Source organism: Pristis pectinata, chromosome 10 (assembly GCF_009764475.1).
Source record: "Pristis pectinata isolate sPriPec2 chromosome 10, sPriPec2.1.pri, whole genome shotgun sequence".
NCBI lineage: Eukaryota > Metazoa > Chordata > Chondrichthyes > Rhinopristiformes > Pristidae > Pristis > Pristis pectinata.
Window position 1 is genome coordinate 90,833,281 of NC_067414.1, and position 19,904 is coordinate 90,853,184.

A 19,904-nucleotide genomic window follows, 5' to 3' on the forward strand; every position below is an offset into this window, starting at 1 on the left:
GAAGAGTCTGAGAACATGGTAGCGCCACCGGGAAGGGGATGTGAAAGAGGTGACGCAAGGGACTGTAGATGCTGGAATCTGGAGCAACAAACAATCTGCTGGAGGAACTCAGTGGGTCGAGCAGCATCTGTTGGGTGGGGGGGGGGGGGGGAGAGAGTGGTGGGAAGGAATTGTTGACGTTGCAGGTCAAAACCCTGCATCAGGACAATTCCTTCCACCCACCCCATGGATGCTCCTCGACCCGCAGAGATCATCCAGCAGATTGTTTATTGGATGTGAAAGAGGTGATTGGTTCAGAGGTCTCATAGCAGTGAGGAAGAAGTTGTTCTTGAGTGTGGTCGTCTGGGCTTCCAAGCTCCTGTATCTTTGGCCAGAAGGTAGAAGGGTGGAAAAGCAACAGCATCCTTGACATTACGATCAGCCTTCCTGAAGCAACAAACTGTGAAGCTGCACTGGATGGAAGGAAGTGACGAGACTGTGATAATTTCAGTGGTTATCTACTTTACAGAAAACCTTTTGTTCCTTCCTTTCCTTTTATTAGAAGAGCATGCATATTATGAATAAGCAAAAGGAAAACAGAACTGTACCCTCAGAATGACTTCACAAGTGGGGGCTGCAGCCTTTTGAAACTACTCTCCCATTTAATAAGATCATGGCTGATCTTTCTCAGTTGTCTACAAGCACAATTCCCATACCCTGTGGAACGCATAAAATCTAAAATAAAACTACCTTGTTATTTTTCTTGAATATGCTCAATGATTGAACATCCATACCCCAATGGGGCAGAGAGTTAAGAAGATTCAAAGCCCCTTGGATGAAGAAATGCCTTCTCGATGCTTCATGGGTAGGTAGTGCTAGTGTCTCGGTGACCTGGGTTCGAGCCTGATCTTGAAGTTCTCCCTGTGATTTCATGGATTCTCCTGGGTGCACCAGTTCCTCCCACGTCCCAAGGCCATGCTGACAGGTTAAGCTGTGACCTCTGGTGTGGGTGGATGGCAGGAGAACCGGGGGGAGGGTTGGGGGGGGTGGGGGAGTTAATAGGCACGTAAGAGAGAATACAGGGAAATAAATGGAGGAATGGGACTGATAGGAATGGTCTGAAAGCTAGCATAGATTTGATGAGCTGAATGGCCTCCTATGCCTTCACATGAAAATGAGAGATATATTGCTATATTGCTAAGGGATTGGTGCTTGAAAGTTTTAGTGCACTTACATTGGTCTTGAGTGAAACTACATTTGGCACCTACATTATTCTGATGCAGTAACCTTAAATGATGAAAATATCTAACATCTCTGTGGTATCAACTCTGCAAGTCCTTCATATGCTTCAGTGAGATCACCTCTTGGTTTTGTAAACCATAGGGAATATACACAGTCTATTGCAGCTGTTCTTAAGGAAACCTGGAGGAAAGATGCACTTGCCCTATAGGTAGTGGTATGAAGTGTCTCGATTTAGTCCTGGAATGAGAACAAATGGAGTAGATCACTTATATTCCCTATGGTTTCGAAGACTAAGCGATGATGTTGCTGAAATAATAAAGGACTTGCAGAGTTGATATCAGAAAATTGATAGATAGTTCCATCATTTAGGGTCGATGTATCGGAATAATGGGCTGACCATTAAGGACTGTGGACGTTTATGTTATTTTCTCATGACAGATTAATGAGGACAGTTCATGAACAGAAAGCCTTAAGGAGATGTGAGATAAGGGAAGTTAGAGGGAGAGACACACAGACAGACAGACAGACAGAGACAGAGACAGAGAGAGAGACAGAGAGATACAAGGAGAGAGAGAGAGAGAGAGACAGAGAGAGAGACAGAGAGAAAGACAGAGAGAGAGACAGAGACAGAGACAGAGAGAGAGAGGGAGAGAGACAGAGAGAGACAGAGCGAGAGAGACAGAGAGAGAGCAGGAGAACATACAAAGGAATGTAGAAGCTGCAAAATGCAGAGCTGTGGGGAATGCCAAGCAGATCAGACCATGCCAGTGGAGGGAAAATGGAGCAATATTGCAATAAGCACTCAGTTTCATGAATAGTGCTTCACCATGGCAACCCTGGCCTCACCCGATCTTCCCTTTGTCCTATCCATCCCTCCCCCCGCCCTCTCTTCAACTTCTTTTTTCTCTTTCCCAATTCTGACCAGTGTCCTCAGTCAGTGTCTTTTGCCAGGGACAGGCACGGTAGTGCAGTGGTTAGCATAACGTTTTACAGCGCTAGTGACCCGGGTTCAATTCCAGCCACTGTTTGTAAGGAGTTTGTACATTCTCCCCGTGTCTGCGTGGGTTTCCTCCAGGTGCTCCGGTTTCCTCCCACATTCCAAAGACGTACGGGTTAGGAAGTTGTGGGCATGCTATGTTGGCGCCAGAAGCGTGGCGACACTTGTGGGCTGCCCCCAGAACACTTTACGCAAAAAGATGCATTTCACTGTGTGTTTCGATGTACATGTGACTAATAAAGATCTTATAAACATTAAGTCTGTTTCTTTCATTACATTCTGCCTGATCTCACAGAGTCATGAAGACAGGCCCTTTGGCCTATCGAGTCCACACCGACCATCAACCACCCATTTACACTAATTGCACATTAATCACCTTTTTATTCTCTCCACAGTCTCATCAACTTCCCCCCATATTCTACCACTCACCTACACACTAGGGACAATTTACATCTGTCACTTAACCTCCCGACCCTGCTGAGTGTTTTCAGTGTTTTTGGTTTCTATTTCAAATTTCCAGTATCTGCTGTTTTATTTTGTATTGGTACTGGTATTGGTTTATTATTGTCACTTGTACCGAGGTACAGTGAAAAACTTGTCTTGCATACCGATCATACAGGTCAATTCATTACACAGTGCAGTTACATTGAGTTAGTACAGAGTGCAGGTAAAAACAGTAACAGTACAGAGTAAAGTGTCACAGCTATAGAGAAAGTGCAGTGCAATAAGGTGCAAGGTCACACAAGGTAGATCGTGAGGTCATAGTCCATCTCATCGTATAAGAGAACCATTCAATAGTCTTATCACAGTGGGGTAGAAGCTGTCCTTAAGTCTGGTGGTACGTGCCCTCAGGCTCCTGTATATTCTGCCTGATAGGAGACGAGAGAAGAGGGAATGACCCGGGTGAGTGGGGTCTTTGATTATGCTGGCCGCTTCACCAAGGCAGTGAGAGGTATAGACAGAGTCCATGGAGAAGAGGCTGGTTTCCATGATGTGCTGTGTCCACAACTCTCTGCAGTTTCTTGCGGTCCTGGGCAGAGCAGTTGCCGTACCAAGCCGTGACCCATCTGGATAGGATGCGTTCTATGGTTCATCGGTAAAAGTTGGTTAGAGTCAAAGGGGACAAACCAAATTTCTTTAGCTTCCTGAGGAAGTAGATGTGCTGGTGAGCTTTCTTCTTAGATAGGCATGTGAATATGCAGAGAATGGAGGGATATGGACCTTATGTAGGCAGAAGAAACTAGTTTAGTTAGGCGTTTAATTACTAATGTGAGGAGTTCAGCACAGTATCGTGGGCTGAAGCGGCCTGCTCCTGTTCCATGTTCTATGTTCGAGGCATCTAGTAAGTTCCTTGTCCTAGGCATGCACTACAACTTCACAGCACTGCTGTGTAAGTATCAGAGTTAAATTGAATCTCCCTTTCAAGAAAATGTGACCACCACCCACATATTTTGGTTGAAATGTGGGCCAGATTTTAGACGGACTGCTAGACAAACAGAGGTTGCTGATGCAGTTCAATGCAGAAAAGCATGAAGTACTGTAATCTGGAATTCAGGGCAGAGAAAGAAAATATACCCTAAAAGGCAAAGATTTAAATGCTTCGAGAGGCAGTGGGCTTCTGCTCTTCAGCTTCGTTAAAGACGGTGCCAATAGATAAGGCCAACGAATAAAAGGAAAGGAAAGCAGATGGTGGCAATCTGAAATGTAATAAGGAAATGCAGGAAACACTCAGCAGGTCTGACAAAACCGAGTTAAATTTTCAGGTCGATAACCTATCTTACAGTGCAGGAGAAGGGCATTCAGCATGTTGAACTAAGGCAAGCCCTCTGCAATATCGATCCAGTTGGTCCCATTGTCTAGTTCTTTCCCTGCTGGTCTACAATTGTTTCTTTGATGAGAGTCGTAAAGTTATACAGCACTGAAACTGGCCCTTCAATGGTTAGAAGTCTGGTTTACCACAGCTGCTGATAAACCAAGGCATAATAGGCTACAAGTGGTGCTGAATGGGGCTAGTTTAGATAGATACTTGATGGTCAGAATGGACATGCTGGTCCAAAAGGCCTTTTTTCTGTGACTCTAAACCATAGAGTCATATAGCATGGAAACAGGCCCTTCGGCCCAACCGGTCCATGGCGACCAGGATGCGTATCCAAGCTAGTCCTACTTGCCCACATCCCTCTAAACCTTTCCTATCCATGTACCTGTCCAAATGCCTTTTAACTGTTGTTAATGTACCTGCCTCAACCACTTCCTCTGGCAGCTCGTTCCATATACTGACCACCCTCTGGGTGAAAAAGTTGTCCCTCGGGTTCCTATCAAATCTCTCTCCTCTCACCTTAAACCTATGCCCTCTTGATTTGCCAATCCTGGGAAAAGGACTGTGCATACTCACCCTATCTATACCCCTCATGTTTTTATACACCTATGATCACCCCTCATTCTCCTACGCTCCAATGAACAAACTCCTAGCCTGCTCAACCTCTCTCCATAACTCAGTCCCTCGAGTCCCGGCAACATCCTCGTAAATCTTTTCTCCACTCTTTCCAGATTAATGGCATCTTTCCTATAGCAGGGTGACCAAAACTGAACACAATATTCCAAATGCAGCCTCACTAACATCTTGCACAAGTGTGACTGGACTGTACATTTGGTAGGCCACAGATCACATCAGTTATGAAGTCCTTTCCTTTGTTTATCACATGCACTGATACAATGGTAGATGGCACCTTCCTGTTCTAAATGCTTCCTGTGGACAGAAGATTAAGATTGTGGGCCAAACAACCCTTCCCACAACCTTGGTTGGCAACTTCTTTGGTATTGGGATTTGAAGAGTCTCGAAATTCTGGAACAAACATATCCTGCTATCTGCGTCCACTTGGCACAACAGGGAGGTAAAACTAACAGCTGGCATCACCATAGGAGCAAGGGCTGCAATGGGAATAAATTAGATGTGGATGCCAGTCATGAGTGGGATGATTCACTCGTTTGTGACAGTCTCAAAATATTCAGCATGTGTTGCAAGATTGGTTTAACATTTCCTTTTTGACAGGGCAACGCCTAATTTAAAGGTAAAAACGTTTTGTTTTCACGTCAATTCGTAAAATTTGGGTGTTTCACCAACCGTCTCTTTCAGAGGGCATGTCGGGGTCAACCACGTTGGTGGGTCCAGAGTCACATAGCCAGACCTATGGGGGATGTCAGATTTCCTTCCCCAAAGGGAATCAGTGGACGAGACAATCTTTAGAACATCCCATTCTCATCATTACTGATACTAACTTCTAATTAATTCAACTGATTTGCATTTAAACCTCTCAGCTGCCATAATTCCCTCTGAAATGGTCTAGCAAGTCATTCAAATGAAGGTAATTTGGGTGAAGTTCAGTCCCTTAGAATAAACAAAACGTTCATTACAATCCTTCCCTTCTCACTTCTTGTTTAATTGTAACACTTCCCTCTCTGAGCTACAATCCTCCTCATTTATTTTATCACTCACTCTATCAACTTCATTTTTCTCCCCTTTCACATCCACAGATGTCTTCCCATCCTACCTGAGACTGATCGTGAAGAACCAATCTCCGCTCTTTCAGAGCTACTCCCAAGGCTAATAAAGGTCTCGCTCTTGAGACTTGAGCACATGGTTCAGGCTGACGCTTCAGTGCACTTCTGAGGGAGTGTCGCACTGTTGGATCTGTCACCTTTAGGATGACATGTTAAACCAATGCCCATCTATTCTCATTCTCAGGATGATGAAAGAGATCTCATAGTATAATGTCGTAAGATATCAGAGGAATTCTCTGTGGGAGAGAATTTTTTGGAGATGAGTTTGGTGGGGCAGGAGCAGGCAGACACAATGGGCCCACCATGGCAGCTTGGTTTGTGAATCTTGGGTAGGACGTAGAAACAGGTGGTGCAGGGTTGGGGAACAATGAGGTTGGAGGCTGTGGAGGGGAGATCTCCGGAGGTGATGAGGTCGGTGATGGTATGGGGCATAATGGCCTGATGATCCTCAGTAGGGTCCTGGTCCAGAGGTAGGGAAGAGGAGGCATCCGAGAGCTGGTGTCTGGCCTCTGCAAAGTAGGGGTCAGTCCGCCAGATGACGACGGCATTTCCCTTGTCTGCGGGTTTGATGGTGAGGTTGGGATTAGTCCGGAGAGAGTGGAGGGCAGTGCAAAAGAGGAATTCTCTTTTGTGTTTTGGCTAATAACTGGAATGGGTGCATTGAAAGTATCCCGACTGGATGCATCACGGCCTGGTACAGCAATTCCAATGCACAGGAATGCAAGAGGCTGCAGAGAGTAATGGACACAGCCCGGTCCATCACGGCCACTGCCAGCGTCACTGACAGCATCTACAGGAGGCGCTGCCTCAAGGTGGCAGCATCTATCAGCGAGGATCCCACCAATTGGGTCATGGTCTCTTCTCGCTGCCACCGTCAGGCAGGAGGTACAGAAGCCTGAAGTCCCTCACCACCAGGTTCAGGAACAGCTACTTCCCTTCAACCATCAGGTTCTTGAATCAACCTGCACAACCCTAACCCTAACTCAGCAATGGAACACTACGGACCAACTCTTCCACTGTCGTGGACTTGTGTCTGATTGTGTCTTTTTTTTGCACTGCCTTGTTTTTGCACAGCTTTTTTCTCTCTCTCTCTTCGCTGTCTTGTATAATTTATGTATAATTTATGTTCTGTGTGTTGTCTGTGTGCCGTGATGCTGCTGCAAGCAAGTTTTTCATTGTACCTGTACCTCACCGTACTTGTGCTCATGACAATAAACTTGACTTAACCTCATCTTGACTTGTATTATTGGGAAAGGTTGGACAGACTGAACTTGTATTGGTTTTAAGTTCAGAAGAGTGGGAGGGGACGTGATTGAAACATACAAGATCTTGAGGGGTCTTGACAGGATGGATAAGGATGTTTCCTCTTGTGAAAGAATCCAGAACTAGGGGTTACTGTTTACAAATAAGGTGCCAGCCATTTAAGACTGAGATGAGATGAAATTTTTCTCTCAGAGGGTCATGAATCTTTGGAACTTTCTTACTCAAAGAAGCAGAGTCCTTGAATATTTTAAAGTCAGAGGTAGATAGATAATTGGTAAGAATCAGCATGAAGGGTTACAGAGGGTAGGTGGGATTTGATGTTACAACCAGATCAGCCATGATCTTATGAGAAAGCAGAGCAGATCTGAGGGGACAAATGGCCTTCCTCTACTCCATATTGGTATGTTCACTCATTCCTCAATCAACAACACCAGATGATGTAGTCATTAATATTTTGAGGGACAGTGCCATGCATTGCAATAGTTCCAACATTGCAACATCCTATAATCTGTGAATATTTAATATTTGTGGTTGTAAACCTTTCTGGGGTGTCTGGTATTGCAGAAAGGTGCTTTGTAAGTGCAAATCATCCAATAACAACATCGTTCACCTGACCCTGCTGTTGGCAGTAACTTAACACAAGACTTCCCAGAAAGGTTGCATTTCCTGTTGTCAGGGATAGGAGACGGGGCTGTGTTGGCCTCTAAGAGGACTATTACATGTTTCCTTATGAAATAGAAGGAAGCCATTTCACCCCATTGAATCTATGCCAGCTCTCAGAGCAATCCCGTTCCTCACTAATTTTCCCAGTAACATTCTCCCCGCATTCCCAAGAACTCTTCCCAGATTCTACTGCTCACCGACACACTATGTGCATTTTATGATGGCCAATTAATCTACCAACCTGCAGCTTTATGGGATGTGGGAGGAAAATGGAGCGCCTGGTGGAAACTCGTGTGGCCGCAGGGAGAACGTGCAAAATCCACACAGGTAGCGCCTGAGGTCAGGATTGAACCCGGGTCTCTGGCACTGTGAGGTACTGGCTCTATTTGCTGCGCCATTGTGCCGTCCAGACCTGAAGACCCTGCTGAGACACCTCAAATCTCTCTCTGTATCCACCATCCTCTAACACCAAGCATGTTAAGTGTTTTATTGCATAGAATGTATTGTGCCTGGGGCGCAATAGAATATTGTTGCTGAGAACCCTCTAGATAAACACTCATTGGTCCACTCTGTACTGCCAGCTATTGCACTCAGTTATTCAGTGCTGAGTACTACTTAGAACTGTAGAATCTTAGAGCACAGGAACAGCCCTGCGACCCAATGTGCCAACTCATTTACACCAATCCCATTTTACTCTCCCCATATTCTCATCAACTGCCCCCAGAGTTTTCCAATTGACAATTTACAGTGGCCAATTAAACTGCCGACCAGCACGACTTTGGGATGTGGGAGGAGACAGGAGCATCTGGAGGAAACTCACGTGGTCACTGGGAGAACATGCAAACTTCACCTAGACAGTGCCGGTGGTCAGGATTGAACCCAGGTTGCTGGAGCTGTGAGGCAGCAGATCTCTCTACTTGCTGTGCTACTGCACAAAGACTTCTGATGCCCCCCTTCTATCCGTCTGAAGCACTTGGCCTGGATTATCTACCCAAGACCTGAACTTTTAATCCAAAACTTTCTGACAAGATTGGCGAACTAAATCAAAACTGAAATTAGGGCAAAAACCAAACTGCTGGAGGAACTCAGCGGGTTGAGCAGCATCTGTGGGGGGAGAGGAATTGTTGACGTTTTGGGCCGAGACCCTGCATCAATATTAGATCCTGCATCAGGTCTGAGAGTGGAGAGGGGAGATGGCCGGTACACAGGAGGAGAGGGGGAGGGTTGAGATAGGGGCCAGTAGGTGATTGGTGGACCGAGAAGGGGAGAAGGATGATGGGCAGATGGAGCGAGGTGGGGGTTAGGGGAGGGCGAAGGTGGAGACAGCTAGGAGGGTGATAAGTCGAATCACAAAGGTTACCAGTGCTGGAATCTGATAAGGGTGATAATGGGAACCATTAGGGGAGAGGTGAAGGGGAGTTGGGACCAGATGGGGGTGGGGAACGTGGTAGGTGAAACATCTGTGTCGTAGGTGGATGGGACCAGGAGGGGCAGGGGCACGAAAATAGGTGATGGGGAGGGGGTATGGGAAAGGCAACAAAAATAGGACCAGAGGTCGATCGGTAGGAGAGAGAGGGGAACACAGGAGGCGAGGGTTACCGGAAACTGGAACATTCAATGTGCATACCATCAGGTTGTAGACTACCCAGGCGGGATATGAGGTGTTGTTCCTCTAGCTTGCATTGGGCCTCACCCTGGCAGTGGAGAAGGCTGAGGACAGACAGGCCGGTGTGAGAATGGGAAGGTGTTGAACTGGCTGAAAAAGTACCGATATTAGATTCACACTGAAAGCAAAGAACAGTGTATTTTAAAAATAAACCACTCATGGTTACTGAATAATCAGAAAAAAAAGATACTGTCACAGAGGATATAATTATATTTTTGAGTGGTTTTCAGGACAACATTTTCTGCTGTTGGAACACTTTGTGTAGGAGGCTCTGCTCAATGATGCTTGTAACAGCGATCCTGGTGTAACAGTGACGTAAGGCAGTGTTACATGTTTCCTGACAGGAAGCTTGTAACAAGGCAGTGTAAGTCTGGTGTCCTGTCTGCTTTCCTGAGAAGTATTAAGTTCTGAAGTGTTTTTGACCATTCCTTCTCCTTTTTTCTCCACCTGTCTAATGTTTATCTTTGAATATTCAGTACAGTTATCAATCAGCTCACCATCTATCTAAGCATGTTTCCCCTTATTCCCATGTACTCCCCCCTAATGCCATTCCCTCTTTCTGTCATGTTCTTTGTGATTGAACTTCTGTGTGTTATTGCCCCACTGTTGTACATGTGTGTCTGTGAGCCAGGAGGGGTGGTGTGTGGTCCCAGCCCAGGTACAACATTAAGATGGGGGTCTCAGCAGTATGTCAGTGTGTGGGTGGGGGTCTCAGTGTGTCAGTGTGTGGGTGGGGGTCTCTGCAGTGTCAGTGTGTGGGTGGGGGTCTCAGTGTGTCAGTGTGTGGGTAGGGGTCTCAGTGTGTCAGTGTGTGGGGGGGGTCTCAGTGTGTCAGTGTGTGGGTGGGGGTCTCTGCTGTCAGTGTGTGAGTGGGGGTCTCAGTGTGTCAGTATGTGGGTGGGGGTCTCTGCAGTGTCAGTGTGTGGGTGGGGGTCTCAGTAGTTTGTCAGTGTGTGGGTGGGGGTCTCTGCAGTGTCAGTGTCTGAGTGGGGGCCTCAGTAGTGTCAGTGTGTGGGCGGGGATCCCAGCAGGATCAGTGTGTGAGTGGGGGTCCCTGCAGGGTCAGTGTGCAGGTGGGGGTCTCTGCAGGGTCAGTGTGCGGGTGGGGGTCCCAGCAGTAATTCAGTGTGTGGGTGGGGGTCCCAACAGTGTCAGTGTGTGGGTGAGGGTCCCAGCAGTGATTCAGTGTGTGGGTGGGGGTCCCAGCAGGGTCAGTGTGCAGGCAAGGGTCTCTGCAGGGTCATTGTGCAGGTGGGGGTCCCAGCAGAGAGTCAATGTGTGAGTGGGTATCTCAGTTGTGTCAGTGTGCGAGTGGGGGTCCCAACAGGGTCAATGTGCAGGTGGGGGTTCCAGCAGAGAGTCAGTGTTTGGATGGGGGTCCCAGCAGTGAGCTGGTGTGTTCGAGTGTTTCGTGCAGTGTGCCATTGTTTTGTTTATCCGTCCTAAATATTTGTAATGTCTTTGTCAGGATCTACAAAACCAATTTGAATGTTTTAGAGATAAAAGCTTTCCTCGCTTCTGTGGGTGGAATGACATAATAATACATTGTGTAATTGGCCCCACTTATTGCAGTGGGCGATTAGCTTCCTCGAATGATCATTACAAATGATGTTGGGCAAGATAAGGAGGAATGATCTGCTGAGGAAGTGCATCTCTCTGGTTCTTTCCACTAATATGTGTTATTTAGGAATTTAAAATAGTCCCACACAGCTCGCAGCCTCGACACAACTTACTATTTCATCATCAATTTTCTCCTCTCCTTTCTACTGGCCCCACACTGTGCAATGTTCCTCGAGACTAGACAGCAAACAACCTCCTTAAAGAAGTCTCTGCTGCCCTTGTGAACACCTTGATTCTGCATGATCAGCCTATGAATCTCCCCAACATTCAGCCCAGCGCGTCACGGACACTAGTCTCCCCTCCTTGGACTCTATCTATACCTCTCGCTGCCTTGGCGAAGCAGCCAGCATAATCAAAGACCCCACCCACCCAGGTCATTCTCTCTTCTCTCCTCTTCCATCAGGTGGAAGATACAGGAGCCTGAGGGCACGACCCACCAGGCTCAAGGACAGATTCTATCCCACTGTGATAAGACTATTGAATGGTTCCCTTATACGATGAGATGGACTCTGACCTCACGACCTATCTTGTTGTGACCTTGTTGTCACCTTATTGCGCTGCACTTTCTCTGTAGCTGTGACACTTAACTCTGTACTGTTACTGTTTTTACCTGTACTACCTCAATGGACTCTGTACTAACCCAATGTAACTGCTCTGTGTAATGAATTGATCTGTACGATCGGTATGTAAGACAAGTTTTTCACTGTACCTCGGTACAAGTGACAATAATAAACCAATACCAATACCAATACCAATACATTATTGTTGAAAGAATACATCACAATAAGAACACAGGATCTTCATTTGTTGACGCTTCTGTGTCTAATGAGCTTGTGCAGATTTCCCAGTCACTGCTTTCTGCACAAGGCTGTAGGAGAACACACAGAGCAGTAGGATTTGTGAAAACTAAAATGCAGTAGATGCTGGAAATCTGAAATAAAATCAGAGAGTGCTGGAAACACTCAGCAGGTCAGGTAGCATCTGTGGAAAGGGAAACAGTTAATGTTCTGGTCTGATGAAGGATCGTTGACCTGAAATGTTAATTCTGTTTCTCCTTCCACTGCTGAGTGTTCCAACGTTTCCTAACGTTACTGCAGCGGGATTAGTTTTGGACTACTGAAGACAGTTTCTGAAGACAGATGTGCCCAATGTCTTGCACTGTCTGTCTTGAGCTGCTCAGCATGTTATTACAAGGTAATAAGTGTGTTTTGCCCTTCATCTTGTAAAATTGCACTTCACAAATTGAGGAAGGTCCTTGACTCATCACGTTACCCAGCTCAATATCTATCCAGGACACACAAGAGACTGCAGCTGCTGGAATCTGGAGCAACACACAATCTGCTGGAGGAACTCAGTGGGTCGAGCAGCATCTGTGGGAGGAAAGGAACTGTTGACATTTTGGGTTGACAATTCTTTTCCTCCCACAGATGCTGCTCAAACCACTGAGTTCCTCCAGCAGGTTGCCTGTTGTTCAAGACCTATCCACTTTGACCTACTGCACTGTTCTTTCCTCAGACACAATGATTGAGGTAGAGGCAATGTAAGGGTTAAAACTCATCCACTGTGGTATGGTTGTATCCATTAAATGCGTGAAGTAGTCTTAACATAATATTTTGCTCCCTCCTCCCCCCAACTGCTCACCTACTCGAGAAACTCAATTTCAGAAGCAGAATTAAACGTGGGTCATAGAGTCATACAGTCATACAGCAATACAGCACAGATACAGGCCCTTCGGCTCAACCAGTCCATGCTGACCACGGTGCCCACCCAGCTAGTCCTAATTTCCTGCATTCGGCCCATATCCCTCCAATCCCCGCCCCTCCACGTACCTATCCAAGTGCTTCTTAAATGATACTATTGTACCTGCCTCACCCACTTCCTCTGGCAGCTCGTTCCATATACTCACCCCCCTCTGATTGAAAAAGTTGCCCTTCAGGTTCATTTTAAGTCTTTCCCCTCTCACCCTAAACCTATGCCCCTTAGTTTTGGATTCCCCTACCCTGGGGAAAAGACTGTTACCGTCCACCTTATCTCTGCCTCTCATAATTCTAAACATTTCTATAAGGTCGCCCCTCATTCTTCTGTGTTCCAAGGAATAAAGACCTAGCCTGGCCAACCTCTCCCTATAACTCAGGCCCTCTAGTTCTGGCAACATCCTCGTAAATCTTTTCTGCACTCTTTCTAGTTTAACCATGTCTTTCCTATAACAGGGTGACCAAAACTGTATACAGTACTCCAAGTGCGGTCTCACCAACAACTTATACAACTGCAACATAGTGTCCCAACTCCTATACTCAATACTCTGACTGATGACGGCCAGTGGGCTAAACCTGTCTACATGTAACGCTGCTTTCAATAAACTATGCATTTGTAGTTCTAGGTCCCTCTGTTCCATTACACTCCCTAGTGCCCTACCATTCACAGTACAAGTCCTACGCTGGTTTGACTTTCCAAAATACATCACCTCACACAGATCTGTATTAAAATCTATTTGCCACTCCTCGGTCAACTTCCCTAACTGAGTTTATTCAGTTTATTTGCAACACGCCACGGATGACAAATTTCTGCGTCTCTTGTCACCATTTAAGAGTTGGGTGGGTGGCAGAATCCAAGGTTACAGGTACTGTATAGCAGGGCAAGGACGAAAGGTGATGCAGAGGGAAAACACCACCACTTCTGGACAGCCTGTTTCCATTCTAAAATTTAGGTGTAATTGGGTCAGTAAAAACCCAGCCTTTCTATCAATGTTCATCACCCCGCCTGTCTGTATAATCACTCCTCACACCCATCCTGTTCAGGTGATGTTTTATTCTCTCAGCACAAGTAGAGCCCATATCCCAAGATGAAAGAATGTATTCGTACAGCTGTTCAGTAGAGGCAGCATGTTTGCCTTGGCTGAGATCCAGCTTGACTGATGAAACATATTGGATAACAATCCCATATTTTGTGCTCGCGATGTTATGTAAGTCAACAGCTTGTACCGTCAGCATTGTGCAAATCATTTGGTTAACTCCTTGGTAACTAGGCCTGAAGCAATTATTCTGATTATTGTCCCCCATGGCCTTGGAACAGGGAGGCTGGTTGCTATCCCGGCTAAGATGAGTTAATTCAGCACAAACCAAGAGTAGCTGTCGAGTCTAGCCTCAGGTAATGGAACATTTATTCCAAGGATCAACTGCGTCAAACATAAGAATGAAAGAGTTAGATAGAGGAATCGGTCTTCCTGCCCCCCTCTCCTCCATCATTCAACAAGATCACAGCTGATTATTTGGTTAGATTCAAAAAAGTTATAGATTAACACAGCACAGAAACAGGCCCTTCGGCCCAACTGGTCCATGCCAACCATGGTGCCCACTAAGCTAGTCCCATTTGCCCAGATTTGGCCCATATCCCTGCAAACCCCTCCTATCTATGTACTTTTCCACATGTCTTTTGAATGTCTCAACCGCTTCCTCTGGCAGCTCACTCCATATACGCACCACCCTCTGTGTGAAGAAGTTGCCCCTCAGGTCACTTTTCAACCTTTCATTTCTCATCTTAAGCCTATGCCCTTTTAGTTTTTAGTTCCCCTTCCCTGGGAAAAAGGCTGTGTGCGTTCACCCTATCTCTGCCCCTCAAGATTTTACACATCCACACCATTTTCCATCACTAATCCCACATTCACCTCACATCCAAAACTTTGTCTGCAAGAACTTCTTCCAAAACAAAAACCTGAACTGCTTTTCCCGAGTCAGTTGACTGAGGCACACTCTTATCCATCATGTGGTGTATAAGCAAGTAACCTCCTCTGAAGACTCAACCAAGCCAACTTGGAATTTGGAACTATTGTGGGAATTACTGTAAGGCTGATGATCCCATTGATATTTAGAGACAGAACAAATAATAAGAGCAAAGACCTCCTTAACCTGCGACTCAACACCTTCCATTGCAACTGCATCCTTGACTTCCTGACCAACAGACCACAATCAGTGAGGACAGGCAGCAACACCTCCAGCACGACTATCCTCAACACTGGTGCCCCACCAGGCTGTGTCCTCAGCCCCCGACTTTACTCCCCATATACTCACGATAGTGTGGCCAGATTCTTCTCTAACTTCATCTACAAGTTTGCAGATGACACCACCGTAGTGGGCCAAATCTCAAATAACGATGAGTTGGAATACAGGAAGGAGATAGACTAGTGACATGGTGTCATGACAACAACCTTTCCCTCAATGTCAACAAAACAAAAGAGCTGATCAATGACTTCAGGAAGGGGGATGGTGCACATGCTCCTGTTTACATCAATGATTCTGAAGTGGAGGTGATTGAGAGTTTCAAGTTCCCAGGAGTAAACATCACTAATAGCTTGTCCTGGTCCAACCATGTAGACACCATGGCCAAGAAAGTGCATCAGTGCCTCTACTTCCACAGGAGGCTAAAGAAATCCAGCACGTCCCTGTTGATACTCACTGATTTTTACAGATGTACTATAGAAAGCTTCCTATCTGAGTGCATCACAGCTTGGTATGGCAACTGCTCTGCCTGAGACCACAAGAAACTGCAGAGAGTTGTGGGCACAGCTCAGCACATCATGAAAACCAACCTCCCCTCCATGGACTCTGTCTACACCTCACTGCCTCCATAAAGCAACCAGCATAGTCCAAGACCCCACCTACACCCGACATTCTCTCTTCTCCCCTCTCCCACTAGGCAGAAGATCCAAAAGCCTGAAAGCGCGTACCACTAGGCTCAAGGACAGCTTCTATCCTGCTGTTATAAGACTATTGAACGGCTCCCCAGTATGATAAGATGGAGTCTTGACCGCACAATTTACCTCGTCATGACCTTGCACCTTATTGTCTGCCTGCACTGCACTTTCTCTGTAACTGTAACACTTTATTCTGCATTCTGTTATTGTTTTCCCTTGTACTACCTCAGTGCACTGATGTGATGAAATGATCTGTATAGATGGCATGCAAAACAACGTTTTTAACTGTACCTTGGAACATATGACAATAATAACCCAAATAATAAAAAAATAATCTACACAGTGTTGTTGCTATCTCATTTACTCTAGTGAGCACTACTGGCCAGGGCTTTCCTTACTTGCTCATCTTGATGTAACTATGTAGACAATTTTAGGGGGCAGTTATGAGCCAATTACTTTGGTGACTGTTGGGCAAGTTGGTCGGGTTTGAGAATGACTTGCTTCCACCACATCTTGAGATCTGAGGTGGTCTGATGTGGGGCCAATGTGGGGCCTGCAGACTGTCACAAAACATGAGGCAAGAGGTCGTTGATGAGCTGGATCATGGGTAGTATGAGGGGTTGTGCGCTCCTTCGACCATTCTTACATACTTCTACGTGTTCCTGACAAAGAGACTCCAGGTTCCAATGCCATCCCAAATCCCCTGGTCAAGGGCCAGGGAACCCAATGAGTTGGTGAGGATATAACAATTTTCAGGGTTGTTTTATAACATAGAACAGTACAGCATAGGAAAGGGCCCTGCAGCTTACGGTCCGTACTGACTGTGATGCCAATTTGGACTGCTCATCTGCCTGCACAAGCTCTATTTTCCTCAGTTCCCCGCCTGTTCATGTGTCTGGCTAAATGCCTCTTACATGTTCCTAATGTATCCCCTTCCACCACTTCCTCTGGCAGTACATTCTTGGCACCTACCACTCTCTATGCAAAAAACTTGTCTCCTAAATCCCCTTTAGACTTTCCCCCCTCACCTTAAAGCTATGCCCTCTAGTATTCACTGTGTCCCTTTCCCCTCCTCCTCCCTCTCTATCTGCCCATCACCCACATGCTCTTCCCACTGGTACCCCTCAAAATCAGAATCAGATTGATTATCACTGACATATGACGTGAAATGTGTTGTTTTGCGGCAGCAGTACAGTGCAAAGACATAAAAATCTATAAATTAGCAAAACAATAGTGCAAATAGAAAGGAATAATGAGGTAATGTTCATGGGTTCGTGGATTGTTCAGAAATCTGATGGTGGAGGGGAAGAAGCTGTCTCTGAATCACTGAGTGTGAGTCTTCACCTCATCCCCAATGGTAGTAACGAGAAGAGGGCATGCCCCAGATGGTGAGGGTCTTTCATGATGGGTGCCGCCTCCTTGAGGCACTGCTTCTTGAAGATGACCTTGATGGTGGGGAGGGATGTGCCTGTGATGGAGCTGGCTGAGTCTACAACCCTCTGCCCCCTCTTGCGATCCTGTGCATTGGAGCCCCCATACCAGGCGGTGATGCAACCAGTCAGAATGCTCTGCAGCGTACATCTCCCCATTTGATTCCATATTCCACCTTCCACTCCTCTCAGATTCCATCATCTTCAACTTTTTGTCCCGGCTTCTGGGGATATTCACACTCTCCCCTCCCACATCTGCCTATCACCCCTCCTCTCTTGAATCCACCTATCACCTGCCAGCTCTTGCTCTACTCCTTCCTTCCACCTTTCTATACTGGCTATCTCTCCTCCATCTTTCCATCCAGATAAAGGGTGTCAACCCGAAACATCGACGGTCCACTTCCCTCCATAGCTATTGCCTGACCCATTGAGTTCCTCCAGCTTTTTGTGTGCTGCTCCAGATTCCAGCATCTGCAGTGTCTTGTGCCTCCACATGGAAAATGTGGCCTACTCAATAGATGTGGTTAATTGTGATCAGAGCCTTGGATGTTGGGGATGTGGGTCTGGGGCAGGGCACTGACATTGGTTTGCCTATACTGCCACTGGATTTGGAGGACCACATAGGTGGTGCCTCTCCAGTGCTTTGAGGTTCCAGTTATGGATGGACCATTTATCTCCACAGCACACAGGGAGGTAAGGACCACTGGGTCGGGTTAAGATCTCCGAACAATCTTTTCCTCAGATGGCAAAAGCCATGCTGGCACATAGGAGCTGGTGGCGAACTTCGTCATTGACATCTGCCCTTGTTGTGATCTACCTAAGTAAGCCACAGAAGTCTACAAGCTTCCATCCACAAAGCCCTTTATGAAAGGCAAACTAAAGTTAAAAGTGATGAAGTTGAGACCTTGGATGGGAGATTGATTTAACAGCAAGAGACAGAGAGTGTGGATAATAGACAGTTATGATTGGCACGATGTGACTCATGATGCCTGCAAAGATTTATGTTAGGGCTGCAGCTATTCACTATATTTGTTAATCACTAGGCAACAGGCCAGAAAACCCCATATCCATGTTTACTGGTTATATAAAGATTGGGTGTAACAAGCTTTCTAGAGATAAGCATAAAAATTACTAAAATATATAATTAGGTTGGGACTTCCCTAAGTGACATTAGTAAAGTAGTTGGGTTTTTACAATATTTGATAGTCACTTTTCTGATATTAGTTTTTTTATGTCTCTGATGCCATGTGTAGAACTAGTAGGCTGGGCTACAATTAACACACGCGTTTCTGTGGTTAGAAGGGAAAATTTAAACATGGACCCAATTACTTTCCTTGCACCTGTTCACCACCTGCTGACTTGCCCAAGATATCACCCACGAGTCCACAGGAGCTGTAACACCATTCAAAAAGTGATAAAAACTGTAAATGTTGGAAACTCTCATCAGGTCAGGCAGCAAGTGTGGAGAGGAAACACAGAGTTAACATTTAAGGTTGAAGGATTAGGAGCTGTGACTCCAATTGATTGTTCTGAAGCACCTGGTAGGAGCACAGATACAAGCAGAGAATATTTCCTTCCTCGAGCCTGTGTGCCATTCAGAGCGCTTATTATTGAATTGTGACACAACTCCTTATCCCTTCATACATTTAGTTAATGAAACTCTATCAAGCTCACATTTAAATTAGTATTTAGCCTTGATTGGGTCGTAACTCTAGGCTAAATACCAATTTAAATCTGAGATGCTAGATTCTCATTAACTAAATATATTATCAGTTCCCCTTAATATCTTGAAAGCTTTGTTTAAAATATCCCTTATCTAGACTTCAGAGAATAGTAACTAACTTTTTTGTAATTTCCCTTTATAATTTAAAACTTTGGATCCAGCGACAATTCTAGTCAATCCACACTTCGCTCCTTGGCCATTATATTCTTACTGAAGTGCATGCCCAGAGCTGCTCAGGAATGGTTTAACTGCGCCTTTCATAAATGCAGCCTGACTTGTAAGCAGTTCTGCCCTAGTTATTTTAGATATATACACCAATATTTCATTAACCTTTTCATTATGTTCTATCCTTGTCGATGAAATGTTAATGATCTTTTTACACCTAAATCTCTTTGGACTTCCAATGCTTTAGTTTTTTTGCTATATATTCTCTATTTTAGCTTATTTTAGATTCCTTTTTATCCTTTCTGGGTTCCCAGTTCATGATCACACATTAGTTTACAATGGCATCTTCAATGACCCAGAGAAAAGGGGGAATGGAGATCAGCAGTTTTTAAGGATGGAGGAGTCTTTTTTTGAGGCTGGTTTAACTGAATTTCCCCTCTCGTCTTTCCTAAGCAATGTGATTAACGAGAACTTGGAATAATCCTCGATTTTGTCTGATGAAAAATAAGGAAAATGAAAGACTACATTTATGTGTGATCTTGTTATTGGTATTGGTTTAGTATTATCACATACCAAGACACAGTACAAAGTTTTTGTTTGCATGCCATCCAGACACGTCACTCCATACAGAAGTACATCAAAGTAGTAAAAAGGTAAATAGAATGCAGAATATAATGTTACACCTACAAAGAAAGTGCATTGCTGGTAGATCATTTCTACCCTCTGGTCTTTACAACCTGTGAAGTGTAATATAGTAATCCTTGCTAGTATAATACCAATTGACTTACATTCCTATTGTCTCTTTTTGATTGTCAATGATGTTTTACAATGATGTTTATTGGCTTTTATTTGTTGTTGCATTTCCTTGACAAACTCTTACACTCCCAGTCCTGACATGAAGTTGATTT